We start from the raw sequence: 16,234 nt of genomic DNA, 5'->3' as shown, positions 1-16,234 counted from the left end.
TCATGTTTTACCAAACCAAATCACACCAAACTCACATGCCACAATTTTAAACATGGCTGCCAATATCATGCATAATTTTACTTAGTTTTCCTAGCATAACAATGAACCAATCTCAACCATTCAACAACCAAAAACCATTAAGCTACATTCAACCATTTACAAGCATTTATAAACCACATCACACAAGAGATAGTTTCACATGCATGCATATATATATAAGCTTACAACCAATTCCACCAAAATGAGCCACGATTACGTGGCCAAATACCACATCAAGCCTTTGACATTTACAAGCCAATACATTTGGCCAAATTCATAATGACACATATAACAAAATGACCAAGCCCCTATACATGCCATATTCTTAAAATGTTTAAAATCATCGGTACTCAAAATACAGTTCGATAGTGTGATACGATCTCCGACGATATTTAATCCGAGCTAGCTTGGCGACACTATGAAACATGGAAAATAAAATGGAGTAAGTGTAACGCTCGAGTTTGTGCAAGTGTACACAGTCATTATCAACTAATAAGTAAGTATCGAGTTATGGTCTCCACAGGGATTGTATTCGTCCTAAGTCACGCAATTATAAAAATATTATTAACAACTTGGTAAATAGAAACGCAATTTGATTTGGAAGTTTTGTTTAAAATTATGCAAAATTAATCTAGATGCAATGATCCCTAATGTCATTTATCCTAACATGCAATTATATGAATGAAATACATTTTAGCAGAATTAACACAATAAGAAACAATTATAACATAAATAAGCTAGGACAATTACTTTAATTAAACTCAAATTATTATCAACATGCTTTTCAATATTCGGAAAAACATTCCATGGCAACTTGATCTTTCATTAGTTTGGAAACCACATTAGGTCCTTTCGGAATCCTTTACTTAGTAAATACGCATTTTACTGATCCTTATTTACTAAGGGTTTCTTAGTATTCGTGCGAGTTAACAGGGACGTGTTAGGTTTGAAACATTTTAATCACACAAATCTAAAAACTATGCAGATAATAGAGCCTGGTTAGGGTTGTTATGCAACCTGTAATTTAATCGAGTTAGGATCTAAATTGAGCATGCACATTTCAATTATGTGTCCATTAGCCATCCTCTGGTTAGGATCGCTCAGCTAATTCAAGTGCATTCCAATCACGTATGAACGAAACATAGACTTCATTTTAATTGAAAACATGATCGATTGAGGCACAAACATTATATGCATGAATCAAATAATTATTATTTAATCAAAGAAATCATCCTAACTTAAATTAAATTAAGCTATCATTGCTGTAAACAAGAACAGTGAACAGATAGCAAACATTCTTAAATTAAGTTAAAGAAAAGAAAGATTAAACCCAAATCAAAGTGGTTGTCACCTAAGACTCTGACTGACGAGGGCTCCTTGGTTCCTTTGCTTTACTCCTTTGCTGATGGCTCTCCGAGGTGGCCAACCAAGGGCTTTTTAAGAGGCTAATTTGCTAAAAATCCTTATGCAAAGATGATGATAGGCATGAGGGGGAAATAAAGCTAAGAGAGTTGAGAGAGGAGAGAATAATGAATGAGTGAGGGATGAATGATAAGTGAGAAATGGAGTCTTATTTATAGGTGAGGCAAGGGAGCTAGTTTGCTAAAAATAGGAGTGTCCATCATTTGAAACTTCATCCAAGGGTGGTTGGCAATGTTTTGTGGAAGTGTGGCTGATTTTTTCTTCATTTAAGTGCCACAACATCAGTAGGATCTGGACTCGGTCAATTGCAAATCTCCGGGTAAATTTCTGAATTCTTCAACTCTTTAAGGACCTTGTGTAATTAAACCAAAATTTGATTTATGAGCATCCACATGCAGCCGAATTTTGGGTTGATTTGGTCCTCCATTTGGATGGTTTTGTAATCAACATAAAGCTCTCAGACCTGTCCAACAATAGTAGATAATTTAGAGGACCAAAAAAATATAATGTAACCACTTTAATTAATCAATTTAATTAATTAATTAAAACCTAATTTATTAATAAAATATATTAAAATAAATTATTAAATATAATTTGTATTTTATTATTTAATTAAATCATGCAGACCCACTTTATGTCTTGAAAATATAATATGCTCAAATTAATAAAACAGATGTAACACCCCTAACTCGTGACCGACGTCGGTGTCGGACACGAGGGGTTAACGGCCAAACCCTCTCAAGATACCAACCAATTTGACATTACCAGTCAGGCTGGAAAACTGCGTCACCGTCACCTTAAAAATCATATCTCGAGTTTCAAAACTTGGAAACTGGTTTTGTAAATTTTCCCTGAATTTAGACTCATATACTCATCCATGGATTTATTTTTAGAATTTTTGGTTGGGCCAATTGGTACAGTTTATTAGTTAAAGTCACCCATGTTACAGGGACCGACTGCTCTGACCTTCGCGCGTTACAACTTGAATATCTCTCTGTACAGGGCTTTAATACTGGTGCCGTTTGTTTCTAATGAAACTAGGCTCAAAATGGAATCTGTACATATAAGGCATGACTCCTAATTCTTTCTGGATAATTTATGGTAAATTTTCAAATTCGCGACAGGGGACCCAGAAACCGTTCTGGACCTGTCTCACGAGAACCTTAATATTTCTCAGTATACTGCTCATATGGTCGTTTCGTTTCGTCCATATAAAAATAGATTCATCAAGGTTCAGTTCCATAATTTACTCACTATTTAATTCTACTTCTACTATTTTTATTGATTTTTCAATCTCATCTCACTGCTGCTGTCCGCAACAGTTACTGCAGTAGACTATGCCAATTTCATGAATTTTTCCTTGGCCTTAATCATCCATCATACATGACACAAATTATGGCCACCTTATCAAAATTTGAGTTTCTAAGACTCGTGGCTATAGGTTCTAGCATCCCACTCGACGACCACATAGGCCATTTTCACATGGCTTAAAGTTTACAACCCACAATTCGACAAAATATAATAGCCTATACATGCCAAATGTTCTTCAACAACAAAAACAATACCACAAGATTTCAGCCGGTGTGATGACTTCAACGACGGTCCCGATCACGCAAACAATACGAGTCCGAGAGACCTAAAATGGGTGACAAGAAAACACCGAGTGAGTTTACAACTCAGTAAGTCATAAGCATTCATCAATCCATCGATAAAGTTACTACTACATGTACAACAAATGAGGCTAGGTACTCGTCCATATCGAATCTATACCATAATACCTCGGACCTTTCGGTCCAATCTCGTACCAATTCATACATCCACATTTCATATTCTACACAACAAGATAATCAAGCATTTTTACACATTAACTCATTTTCCAGCACAACCATACAATTTCAATCATCACATAGATTTAAGGCTTACCAATTTCAACCCCAAGCATGAACGTATTCTCTATTCGTCATGAGCTCGAGGTACTTACCCGATCCGCTGTCCATACTCAATTCAATGGAGACACACCCTCCATATATTTAAAGTACGCACACAGTGCTTACTACTCGATTTCGCACACTTAGTGCCACGTAATTTAAGCCCGCACACACAAGTGCCATACCCTCCGAGCTCGCACACCCAAGGTCAGTATTTTTCCAGCTTGCACACTTAGTGCCATATATTTCCAGCACGCACACTTAGTGCCATATATTTCCAGCACGCACACTTAGTGCCGATCTCGTCACCGTATACACGTATTGCCCGACACTTAGTGCCGAAAGCAAACTTTCTACACATTTCACTATTTCTTTTACATTCAACAAATGTCATCACTCCATACACATACATTTTCATTCATATATATATATATCATCCCATTAAACACAATTGTATAAATTTTACAATCATTTAAGCAATATCAAATCGTGCTTAATGACTTACCTTGTTTGGGGTAGAACGGTTCCAAATCGGCTACTCGTTTGCTTTCTCCTTTCCTTTGTCCAATCTAGTTCCCTTTGCTCTTGAGCTAAATCAAACAATTTACCTCTCCATCAAACACAAACATACGGCATTCACATGCATTATTATGGTTATTGCGAATACTTAACACAACTAAGCTGAAAATTTACTCAATCTCATCTTAATTTATTGCTACTTATTTATCAAAGTTTCCAATACAAGGTATTTAACACCTATGCCCATTTGTACCCCATATGCCCGAATGCTTCATTCCTTACCCAATTAACCATCCAACAATTTTTCAGCCTCATTACCACCCTTTTCATGTCTAATTGTTTAAATACTCTCAAGCTCATTCACAAGTACTATTATACATCTCATTAAGCATTAATCATGTTGCAACATAAATTCTATAGCATGGCGAATACTCATGCACACCCACATAACAACAAGAACTCAATGGCACAAAATTTCCTTTTGTTAAACATTCGAACTTACTCATTTCCATGCTTTCATCACAACAACATCAAAACACTCACCAAGGAAAACAACATGCATGGCGAATTTTAACTCACCTAACAACTTAGTTTCGATTTGAGATTCAAGGAAAATTTTGAACCAATCCTCCAAATCATGCATGCATTTTCAAGAGTGGCATAAAACATACCTTCTTGTATCAAAACACCTTAGTCTAGTAAGCTCCATGGCTGATTTTCTCAAGCTTTTTCCCCTTTCTTCTTAGTATATTCGGCCAAGCAAGGAGAAAATGAGAGAATGAACACCCTTTTTTTTTTTTTCTTTCTTTCTTTGCTTTTGTTTCTCTCATGTACGGCAAGGGGGGAAAGCATCCACACTTTTTTTTTTTTTGTTATCATCATTTTCTTTTTCCATTTCTTTAATGCTAACTTTCTTATTTTATTGTTTCCTACATGCATCACTAGTCTAACATGTTGGAGACATGTTTCCACCCATAGCATGGCCGGCCATCATGCTTCATTTTGGCTAATTTGACATGCAAGGACAACACTTTCCCACATGTATTAATAGGCCACCTTACATTTGCCTAGCACATTTCTAAATTTTCTCACATAAGTCCTATTTGATAAAAATTCACTTACAATTAACAAAATCCAAACATGGAATTTTCACACATGCATATATACATATAATGAGCATCAATTATGATGGTTAATTATTATTATGACTCGGTTTAGTGGTCCCGAAACCACTTTCCGACTAGGGTCAATTTAGGGATGTCACAACAGAAGCCATTTTCTGCATGGAAGCTATATAATAAAGCATAAAATCACATTTTAATAATTTCCATATCCCAATTTCATATTTTCATATATTTCATTAACTTATTAAACAATTAGTTGGTTTTAACAACAAATTTAAGTAAAAAGGTGATGAATTATATAGGAAAAATCATATATATTTTTTAGTTTACACACTCCCAAACTTAAATCATTGCCTGTCCTGAGTAATGTTCATGCACATCACGAGGTCTCGCTAAAGCAAAATTGTTAAAAGTGTAAGCAACATCAATCCTTGCCCCATAATGATATATTAATAAATTCATGCTCATAGTTTTTCTTTATTAACAAGTAAATCATACGCAAACATTTTGAGAATTTTATACTAAGTATCAAGATATGCCAACATGAATCATGGTATATATATATATGTCACTGTTATAGACAATATTCTTCATCAACATAATTTCTCCTCAATCAAGCAAAACAATCATAAGGCTTATTTATGATCTTCATATGTTGAACTTAGGACTTCCTCTCCACTAATGTAGGTGACATAATCATCGAATCAATAAATCTTTCATAAGGTTTTAATGGGGCTCGGTTAAAGGTAGGGATTTTAAGAGATGAGACATTTCAGTTTAAAAATATTAACCTTTAACTTTGTCTTGGTTTTTTAGTAATACAACCTTTTTCTTTAAGAGAACCTTTGGAACACCCCCAAACTTATTTTGAGCCTAAGCTCATAAATTTTTCCTTTTTGGAGACTAAGCAAACTTTTCTTCACTATTTTTTTTTTAAGCATGAGTACATACATCTTTATGAAAATTTCCTCAACTGTTGATTTCCAAGACAACTTAAGTTAAGGTAGGTGCACAAAATTAGGATAACTCTAACAGATGGTAATGTGGCTTATAATGTAGGTTCATTGCAATAAACAGGCTTTTAAGCTCAAAATTTTAGTTTCAAGGGTCAAATATCATAGGGATGGCTTGAAAAGGCTCAAACGATCCAAATAAATAATGCCTATATCATTTTAGATTTTTATGTCCCCTACGATTTTGCCTCAAAAAAGTTACGAAGTCAATTCTAAAGATATAAACCTTCATGCATGTCTAATCTCAAAAGAAACTAAGTTTTCATGGCAAACATTACCTAAGACTAAGATCATATAATCATTCCATTCTTCATGATAACACACAATCACTCAGATAAAATCATCATTCATGCTTCCATACAAGCTATCTCATTAATAATGAATTTCACTAAACATTCATTTATTAAAACATACTCATGAAAGAAATGATTGAAACATACTTGAAAATTTTAAAAATTTTGATCAATTATTTACCTTACCCCCTTTAAAAAGAAGCAATGACCTCATTGAAAGAACAAAGTAATGAATGAAAATTGAACACCAGGTAGGGTTAAAAAGAAAGAGAGCTGAGTCATTAAGACTGCTTAAATACCAAGTCTTTCCTTATAATCCAATCCTAGACATGTTCATTCCCATTACCACATTACTTATTCTTTTTCTTTTTAAATAAGTATTTATTCATGCTTGCTATGCTTAATTTTGTAGAAATTAAATCCTAGAAACAAATTCCTAAAAACCTAAAATAAATATATAAAAAGATAAGAATCCCCCCTTTTATTTTTCTGACTCATTCCTCTTGTCTTCTTTAGCTCCTTCTCCACTTGCATAATTTGTATCTTTCGTCCATGTCTCAAAGATAGCATCTAGGAACTTAGGAACAAAAGTGTTAGAGATATTCTTAAAAGTATTTTGAATCGAATTGTCTCTAATTTTTTCATATTTCCAGTAAGTTTGTTGTTGATTGTGCATGAACTTGCACATATCCATCAACATTGACAACTCTAATTTCTTTGAAGTACTTGCAGAAGTTGGCATGAGAGTTGTATATTCAGGTTCAACACTAAGCTTGACTCGTTCTTCTTATGGCTCAACCCTTGTTTCAAGGTTTTCAGATTCTTCAACTGGCTTAGGACTGTTTGGCTCCTTATCAGATTCTTCTTCTTCAGTGTTTGTAACTGATTCAGTTTCGGTTTCATTTGTTGACTCCTTAGTACTTGGCTTGTAACACCCCTTACCCATATCCAAGGCCGGAATAGAGTACGAGGCATTACCAGACTTAACAATACACATAGACGAAAATCAAGCCATAAAATTTCATTTAATTCAAAACTTTTCAAACACATGCATAACAAACAAAGCTAACTATATCATCACATCAAAACATAGGACATGGCACGATTAATTAAACTTATAAACCATAATAGATAAGGACTACATCTCATGATCATATACGATAACTCAATGCAGACTGATACGTATGGTCAAAATCATAATGAAAATTACACATCACAAACCAACTTCCTATACATGCCACTCACTTGATATTTCTAATATTTAAATTAATTCTCCCAAAAATGATAGTTTGATAGTGTGATTTTGCCTCCGACGATCTCCAACCACGAGCCAACCTGCCAATACTAAAGAAATGGAGAGGATGGGTAAGCTTTACGCTTAGTAAGTTCATATTAAAATAATAAGCAATTACTTCCATGCTTTTCAAGATAAAACACTATAATTGTACAATTACACATGTTCAGGACAGGCTGTTTTCTGGAGTCCCAGTGTAAAAAAAATCATATCTCGAGGTACAAAACTCAAAATCCAATTTCATAAATTTTTCCTAAAACTAGACTCATATTTATACTTACTAATTTTTTTATAGAATTATTGGTTGGGCCATTTAGTACAGTTTATTAGTTAAAGTCTCCCCTGTTTCAGGGTATGACTAATCTGACCCTTGTGCACTACGAACCAAATTTCTCCCTGTATAGAATTCCAACGACCATGCTGTTTGTTTCCCTTAAAAATAGACTCAATACGGAATCGATGAATATAAGCTATGACTCTTAATAATTTTTGTACAATTATGGTGAATTTCTAAATTCAGAATAGGGCATCTCAAATTCATTCAGACTCTGTTTCATAAGAATTCAAATATCACACAATATAGAATTCTTTTGCTTCCTCTGTTTCTTTTATGTGAAAATAGACTCATTAAGATTTATTTTCATATATCATTCGCATTTTTATTCAACTTCCAATATTTTTGGTAAATTTTTAAAATCACGCAACTGCTGCTGTCCAACACTGTTTTACTATTAAAGTTCACTTTTACACAATTCACTTAATCCATTCCATTTTACCGAGGTTCGCTCAAATATCGAGCATATTACTCATAAATTCAAATAAACATATACTTGCACTTGTTCATCACATAATCACTTTCACATGTATTTTCATTTAATCGATTTCCCGTTGAACTCATCGAATAATAATGATACACAATTGCTCGCACATTTTCTCATTTCCACACTTGTAGCGAAGCTATCTGGTACGCATAGTAGCCTGCACTTAGTACTACACATGCGACCAATTATCTGGTACACGTAGTAGCCTGCACTTAGTACTACACACGTGACCTAACCATCTGATACACTTCTAGTATGCCATTTCTTGAGGAATTATTCCATATACAAGATAATTGGCAAAATCAGCAAACCAAGGTGTTTCATGAATTCGACTTACCTCAAATAAGTGCTCATCTGGAAAATTCTCGTTGATAGGCACATGTGATCTAGTTACCTTATCTTGCTCCAACATTGACAGATGATCAGCTACTTGATTTTCAACACCTCTTCTGTCTTGGATCTCAAGGTAAAATTCATGGCATAAAAGTATCCAATGAATTAGCCTCGGTTTTGCATCTTTCTTCGTGAGCAAGTATTTAATGGCTGCATGGTCAGTAAATACTATAACTTTGGTACCTATAAGATATGAGCGGAACTTGTCAAAAGAAAAAATATAGCAAAGAATTCCTTTTCAGTTACCGTATAATTAAGTTGGGCTCCCGTCAAGGTTCTACTTGCATAGTAAATGGGGTGGAACGCTTTATTTTTTCTTTGACCCATCACAACTCCAACAGCATAATCACTTGCATTGCATATCAACTCAAAAGATGTGCTCCAATCAGGTGTAATGATTATTGGGGCTGAGATTAACCCTTTTTTTAGCTCTTCAAAAGCTTGTAGACATGCTTTGTTAAAATTAAACACTGCATCTTTCTCTAACAAGAAACACAATAGTTTAGAAATTTTTGAAAAATCTTTGATAAACCTTCGGTAAAAACTAGCATGGCCTAAGAAACTTTTGACTCCTTTCACATTTATTAGGGCTGGTAATCTTTCAATTACATCCACATTTGCTTTGTCGACTTCAATTCATTTCTTTGAAATTCTATGCCCTAAGACAATCCCTTTCTTAACCATAAAATGGCATTTCTCCCAGTTAAGGACAAGATTCATCTCTTTGCATCTCTTTAGTACCTTAGACAAATTACTCAAAAAATATCATAAGTGTTACCAAAAACAAAAAAAACATCCATGAAAGCCTCAATAAAATTTTCGACCATATCAGTGAATATTGCCATCATGCATCGTTGAAAGGTTGTAGGTGCATTGCATAAACTAACAGGCATTCGTCTAAAAGAAAACGTACCGTACAAACAAGTAAAGTTTGTTTTATGTTGGTGTTCCGGAGCTACAACTGTTTGGTTATATCCCGAATAACCATCTAAAAAATAATAGAATTCATTACTTGCCAATCGATCTAACATCTAATCCATAAAAGGCAACGAAAAATGGTTTTTCCGAGTGGCTTTATTTACCTTTCTGTAGTCAACACAAATTCTCCAACCACTAACAGTTCTTGTTGGGATCAATTCATTACGCTCATTCTCAACAATCATAATTACACCTTTTTTCGATACACACTGCACCAGACTTACCTATGAACTATATGAAATAGGATAGATGATTCATGCATCTAGCCATTTGATCACTTCCTTTCTCACAATTTCCTTCATAATAGGATTGAGCCTCCTTTGCCCATCAATTCGAGCTTTTTCACCTTCCTCTAGAATAATTTTTTGCATGCAAAATGAAGGACTTATACCTCGAATATCAGCTATGGTCCAACCAATTGCTTTCTCAAATTTTTTTAGAACAGAAATTAGTTGCTCCTCTTGATCTTTTGTCAGTTCTGCTAAAATAATCACAGGCAAAGTCGAACAGTCACCAAAATAAACATATTTCAAATGGAAAGGAAGGACCTTTATTTCGAGTGTAGGTGGTTCTTTGATTCAAAATTTGGGTTGCACAAATTCTCTGACTTCTAACTCCAATGGTTCAGACCGTGTGGATTGAATAAAATTTCTCAGATTGGCTTCCATCAGAACCATGTTTTCTTTACCTTCTTCATCCTTCAAAGGGTCAAACCTTAAGGCTTTCTCCCTTGGATCTTCTTCAAGATGGCTTTCCATAGAAACCAAGGTTCCTATTTCTTCTATAACTGAGCACTCGTCTGTTGGATCGGGAAATTTCATTGCTTTAAGAATGTTAAAAGTTACTTAATCGTCTTGAACTCGCTTGGTGAGTTTGCCTTTTTGCACATCAATTAACGTTCTTCCCATGGCTAGGAAAGGTCTCCCAAGGATAATTGACACTTCTTTATCTGGTTTAACATCTAGAATAATGAAATCAACAGGAAAAATAAATTTATCGAATATTACAAAAATATCCTTGATCTTTCCTTCAGGGTATGCTAAAGATCGATCTACTAGCTGGAGCGTCACAGTTGTAGGTCTTACTTCTCCTATCCCTAGCATCTTGAAAATAGACTTAGGCATCAATTTGATACTTGCTCCTAAGTCACACAAAGCTTTACCACAGTAAGATTCACCAATGTTATAGGGTATCGTAAAGCTTCATAGATCCTTCAATTTCGGTGGCAGCTTGTTCTGCAGAAATGCACTGCATTCCTTCGTCAGGGCGACAGTCTCATACTCACTCAGTCATTTCTTCTTAGATAGTACATCCTTCATAAACTTCAAATAATTCGGCATTTTTTCTAAAGCCTCCACCAATGGAATATTGATGTGTAATTGCTTCAGAACATCCAAAAACTTCTTGAATTACACCTCCTATTTTTGCTTGTGTTGCTGCAATCTTTGCAGATATGGAGGTGATGGAACTTTCAATTGAGCCAGAAAACTTTTCTGAGTAGGTAAATCTGCATCCAAAGAAGATGTTAAAGCATCTGAATTCACTAAGTTAGGATTTACCTTGTCAGTCTTTACAGATTCTAACTGTTTTGGTGTAGGAGTTTCAATAGTTGGTTGATTCTTCTCAACAGGCATATCTTTGACATCAATTAATCGGAGTTCCAGAATTTTACCACTTCGCAATGCCATTGCCTTGATATGTTCTTTACCCAAATTTCTTGGATTCTCAGTATCGCTCAGCAAGGTTCTTTGTTGTCTATTACGAAGCTCCGTAGCTAGCTGAACCATTTGGTTTTCCAAATTTTTCAGTGTTGCTACTTAGCTTTGGATCAAAGCATCATTCTTTGCCTTCTGAGCTACAAAATTATTAGCACTATTAGCGGTAAAATGCTTTAACATAGAGGAAATAGACAATACCTGAGCTGATAACGAAGTGAGAGCATCAACTTTATGAACTCAACTATACGTCTTCCTAAAGCTATTTGATTTGTTGGCCATTGATAGTTATTGCTTGCGATCCTCTCGATGATCTTATAAGCCTCATTATAAGACTTAGACAAAATTGCACCATCCACAAAAGCATATACCATTAATCTTGTATGTGTATTGAGACCATTATAGAATGTCTCCAACTGGATACAATGAGGAATCCCATGATGAAGACACTTACGAAGTAACTCCTTGAATTACTCCCAAACCTCATACAAAGAGTCGTCATCCAATTGTTGGAAAGTTGTGATCTCGTTCCTTAACTTAGCATTCTTGCTAGGCGGGAAATACTTAACCAAAAATCTCTCTGCTAATTCTTGCCATGTAGATATGGAACTTGGTGGTGATGAATTGAGCCTTGCTAGTGCTCGGTCTCGCAATGAGTACGGAAACAACTTCAACCTCAGTGCGTCTTCAGTCACACCATCTATCTTGAATGAATCACTCACCTCTATAAACAATCGAAGGTGGAGATGTGGATCTTCCGTGGGCAAACCACTAAATTGGCCCACCGTTTGTAGCATTTAAAACATCATTAGTTTCAATTTGAATTGGGTTGCCTCAATATCTGGCCTTATAATTCCTGGATTTAACTTATTGAAAAGTGGCACAGCATATTGTCTGATGCATCAATCCCTATCATCAGCAATGAGGATGGGATTTCGTACATGATCGACTTTATTACCTTGGTCTTGATTTTGATTTCCAAGGTCCATCTCAACTTGTCTCCGAGCTATTCGTTCACGCCATCTTTGACTGAAAGTTCGCTCAATTTCAGGGTCTACAAGGAGTAAATGAATAATCTGATTTATACTCATAAACACCTGAAAAGAAAATCACAAAATTAAAAAGAATAAGTTAGTACTGTTAGAATTAACTAAATTGAAAATAAATAATTTCACAAAAAATGACTATGGCAACAGTTGACAATCCCCAGAAACGGCGCAAAAAACTTGTAACGCTCGAGTTTGTGCAAGTGTAGATAGTGGTTATCAAGTAATAAGTAAGTATCGAGTTATCGTCTCCACAGCGATTGTATTCGTGCTAAGTCACTCAATTATAAAAATATTATTAACAACTTGGTAAGTAGAAACGACAATTTGATTTGGAAGTATTGATTAAAATTATGCAAAATTAATCTAGATGCAATAATCCCTAATGTGATTTACCCTAACATGCTATTATATGAATGAAATAGATTTTAGTAGAATTAACACAATAAGCAAGAATCATAACATAAATAAGCTAGAACAATTACTTTAATTAAACTCAAATTGTTATCAACATGCTAATCAATATTCGGAAAAACATTCCATGGCAACTCAATTCTTTCATGAGTTTGGAAACTACATTAGGTCCTTTTGAAATCCTTTACTTCGTAAATACACATTTTACTGATCCTTATTTACTAAGGGTTTCTTAGTATTCGTGCGAGGAAATAGGGACGTGTTAGGTTTGAAATAGTTTAATCACACAAATCTAAAAACTATGCAGATAACACAGCCTGGTTAGGGTTGTTATGCAACCTACAATTTAATCGAGTTAGGATCTAAATTGAGCATGCACATTTCAATTATGTGTTTATTAGCCGTTGTCTGGTTAGGACTGCTTAGCTAATTCAGGTGCATTCCAATCACGTATGAACGAAATACGGACTTGATTTTAATTGAAAACAAGATCGATTGAGACACAAACATTTTCAGCATGAATCAAATAATTATTATTTAATCAAAGCAATCATCCTAACTTAAATAAAATTAAGCTATCATTGCTGTGAACAAGAACAGTGAACACATAGCAAACATTCTTAAATTAAGTTAAAGAAAAGAAAGATTAAACCCAAATCAAAGTTGCTGTCACCCATGACTCTGACTAACTAGGGCTCCTTTGTTCCTTCGCTTTACTCCTTTACTGATGGCTTTCCAAGGTGGCCAACCAAGGGCTCTTTAAGAGGCTAATTTGATAAAAATCCTTATGCAAAGATGATGATAGGCGTAAGGGGGAAAGAAAGCTAAGAGAGTTGAGAGAGGAGAGAAAAAATGAATGAGTGAGGGATGAATGATAAGTAAAAAATGGGGTCTTATTTATAGGTAAGGCAAGGGAGCTAGTTTGCTAAAAATAGGAGTGTCCATCATTTGAAACTTCATCCAAGGGTGGCTGGCCCTGATTTGTGGAAGTGTGGCTGATTTTTGCTTCATTTAAGTGCCACAACATCATTAGGATCAGGACTCGGTCAATTGCAAATCTTCGGGTAAATCTCTGATTTCTTCAACTCTTCAAGGACCTTGTGTAATTAAACCAAAATTTGATTTATGAAAATCCACATGTAGCCGAATTTTGGGTTGATTTGGTCCTCCATTTGGATGGTTTTGTAATCAACATAAAGCTCTCAGACCTGTCCAACAATAGTAGATAATTTAGAGGACCAAAAAAATATAATTTAACCACTTTAATTAATCAATTTACTTAATCAATTAAAACCCAATTTATTAATGAAATATATTAAAATAAATTATTAAATATAACTTTATATTTTATTATTTAATTTAATCATGCATGGCCCACTTTATAGCTTGAAAATATAATATGCTCAAATTAATATAAAAGAAGTCATTTTCAAGCATGAAGACTATAAAATAAAGCATAAAATCACATTTTAATAATTTCTATATCTCAATTTGATATTTTCATATATTTCATTAACTTATTAAACAATTACTTGGTTTTAACAACAAATTTAAGTAGAAGGTTGATAAGTTATATAGGAAAAATCCTATATATTTTTCAGTTTACAGTAAGCTATATAGCTTAGTAAGCTTGTATGAAAGAAATAAGCTAACCTTACCATACATTATCATGCAAGTAATACATCATAAGGAAATGTAATTTACCATGTTCTCATGATCAAAATTCACTACCATCACAAATTTACCTTAAATTCATCACATCACGAATTAATAATCATAAGCTTTGAGTACATACTTTGTGACAGCCCTAAATTGACCCTAGTCGGAAAGTGGTTTCGGGACCACTAAACCGAGACATAAAAATAATTGACCGTTATAGTTGATGCTCAATATATGTACATATACATGTGTGAAAATTTCACGTTTGGATTTTGTTAATTGTAAGTGAATTTTATCAAATAGGACTTATGTGAGAAAATCTAGAAATGTGCTAGGCAATTGTAAAGTGGGCTATTAATGCGTAATGTGAAAATGATGGGTTTGCATGTCAATTTACCCAAAAGTTAAGCATGATGGCCGGCCATGCTATGAGTGGAAACATGTTGCAAACATGTTTAGTTAGTGGTTATGTTAGAAAGAATTAAATAATGAAATAGGAATAGGATGAAAACAAAGAAAAGAAAAAAAAGTGTCCATCCTTTCATTTCTTTGCTTGGCCGAATGTCCTAAGAAGAAGGGGGGGGGGAAGAGCTTGAGAAAATCAGCCATGGTAGTTGCTAGACCAAGGTATGTTTGATGTTGTCCATGAGATTCATGCATGTTTTAGTTGTTAGTTTGAATTCTACCTATCCCATGGTTGGATTTGGGGTTGTTGGAGAATTGGGATTTGACAAAGAAGCTTAAAAATTTTAGTTGATACCTTGAAGCTATTAACATGTTAGTTATATGGACCTGTTAAGTTGCTTGGGATGTTAGCATGAAAGTTGGAATTGTTAAGCTAAATTGTTGGAAGTGCCGAATTTAGGACTAAGAAGAGAATGAGTATTCGGCAAACATAGTGAAAAGGTAAGTGTTGCCGATTGTTAGATTTAGACCATGGGAGTGGCTATAATGGGCATTAAGATGTAGAACTTAAGAAATGTAGTTATATGTGAATTTACATGATGATACAAATAGATGTGAAAATATATGCTAGATTAGGAAAATTTGATTAAGTGTTCGTGAGATGAAATTAGGTGTTTAAAAGATGTTATAGTTGACATTGTATATATATACATACATTCGGCCATCTAATTGAGTATGAAGGTGGTGTTAAATCTAGTTGTGATGCCCATTTGGAAGTGTATATATATATGTATAAATATACATAAGAATGCCCGTTCGTGATGTTACCTTTAATTATGTGTATAATCGACTAAATGGGTAATTAGTGAGGATGGTTGCCGAATATACAAACATACATATGCATGTGTAATTGAATTATGAATGTTTAGCAAGATGGTTAAACTAGTTGATTTATTGATTAAGCTCAAGGAGTAAAAGAAGGAGAATCAAGCAAGGGAAAGACGAAGGTCATCGAGTAGCCGACTTGGAACTATTTTACCCAACACAAGGTAAGTCACTAAGCATATATTTTGTATTGATTTAAATAGACATGTATGCATGTGGTGATGAAAGTAGTGAACGAAAAGAAAAAAGGTGAGATGTATTGAGTTGTTGATTTCGGCACTAAGTG

General features: G+C 34.3%; 1 non-coding gene across 1 annotated transcript; it reads left to right on the top strand.

Annotated features, from left to right (window-relative positions):
- The first annotated feature begins 11,971 nt into the window (after positions 1-11,971).
- On the top strand, positions 11,972-12,078 carry LOC128294327 (small nucleolar RNA R71). Its single transcript, XR_008284639.1, has one exon. It is a non-coding gene; the product is annotated as a small nucleolar RNA R71 (small nucleolar RNA).
- Positions 12,079-16,234: the final 4,156 nt, after the last annotated feature.

Source organism: Gossypium arboreum, chromosome 6 (assembly GCF_025698485.1).
Source record: "Gossypium arboreum isolate Shixiya-1 chromosome 6, ASM2569848v2, whole genome shotgun sequence".
NCBI lineage: Eukaryota > Viridiplantae > Streptophyta > Magnoliopsida > Malvales > Malvaceae > Gossypium > Gossypium arboreum.
Note: the sequence above shows the minus strand (reverse complement) of the source record. Positions and strands in the feature narration are given on the sequence as shown.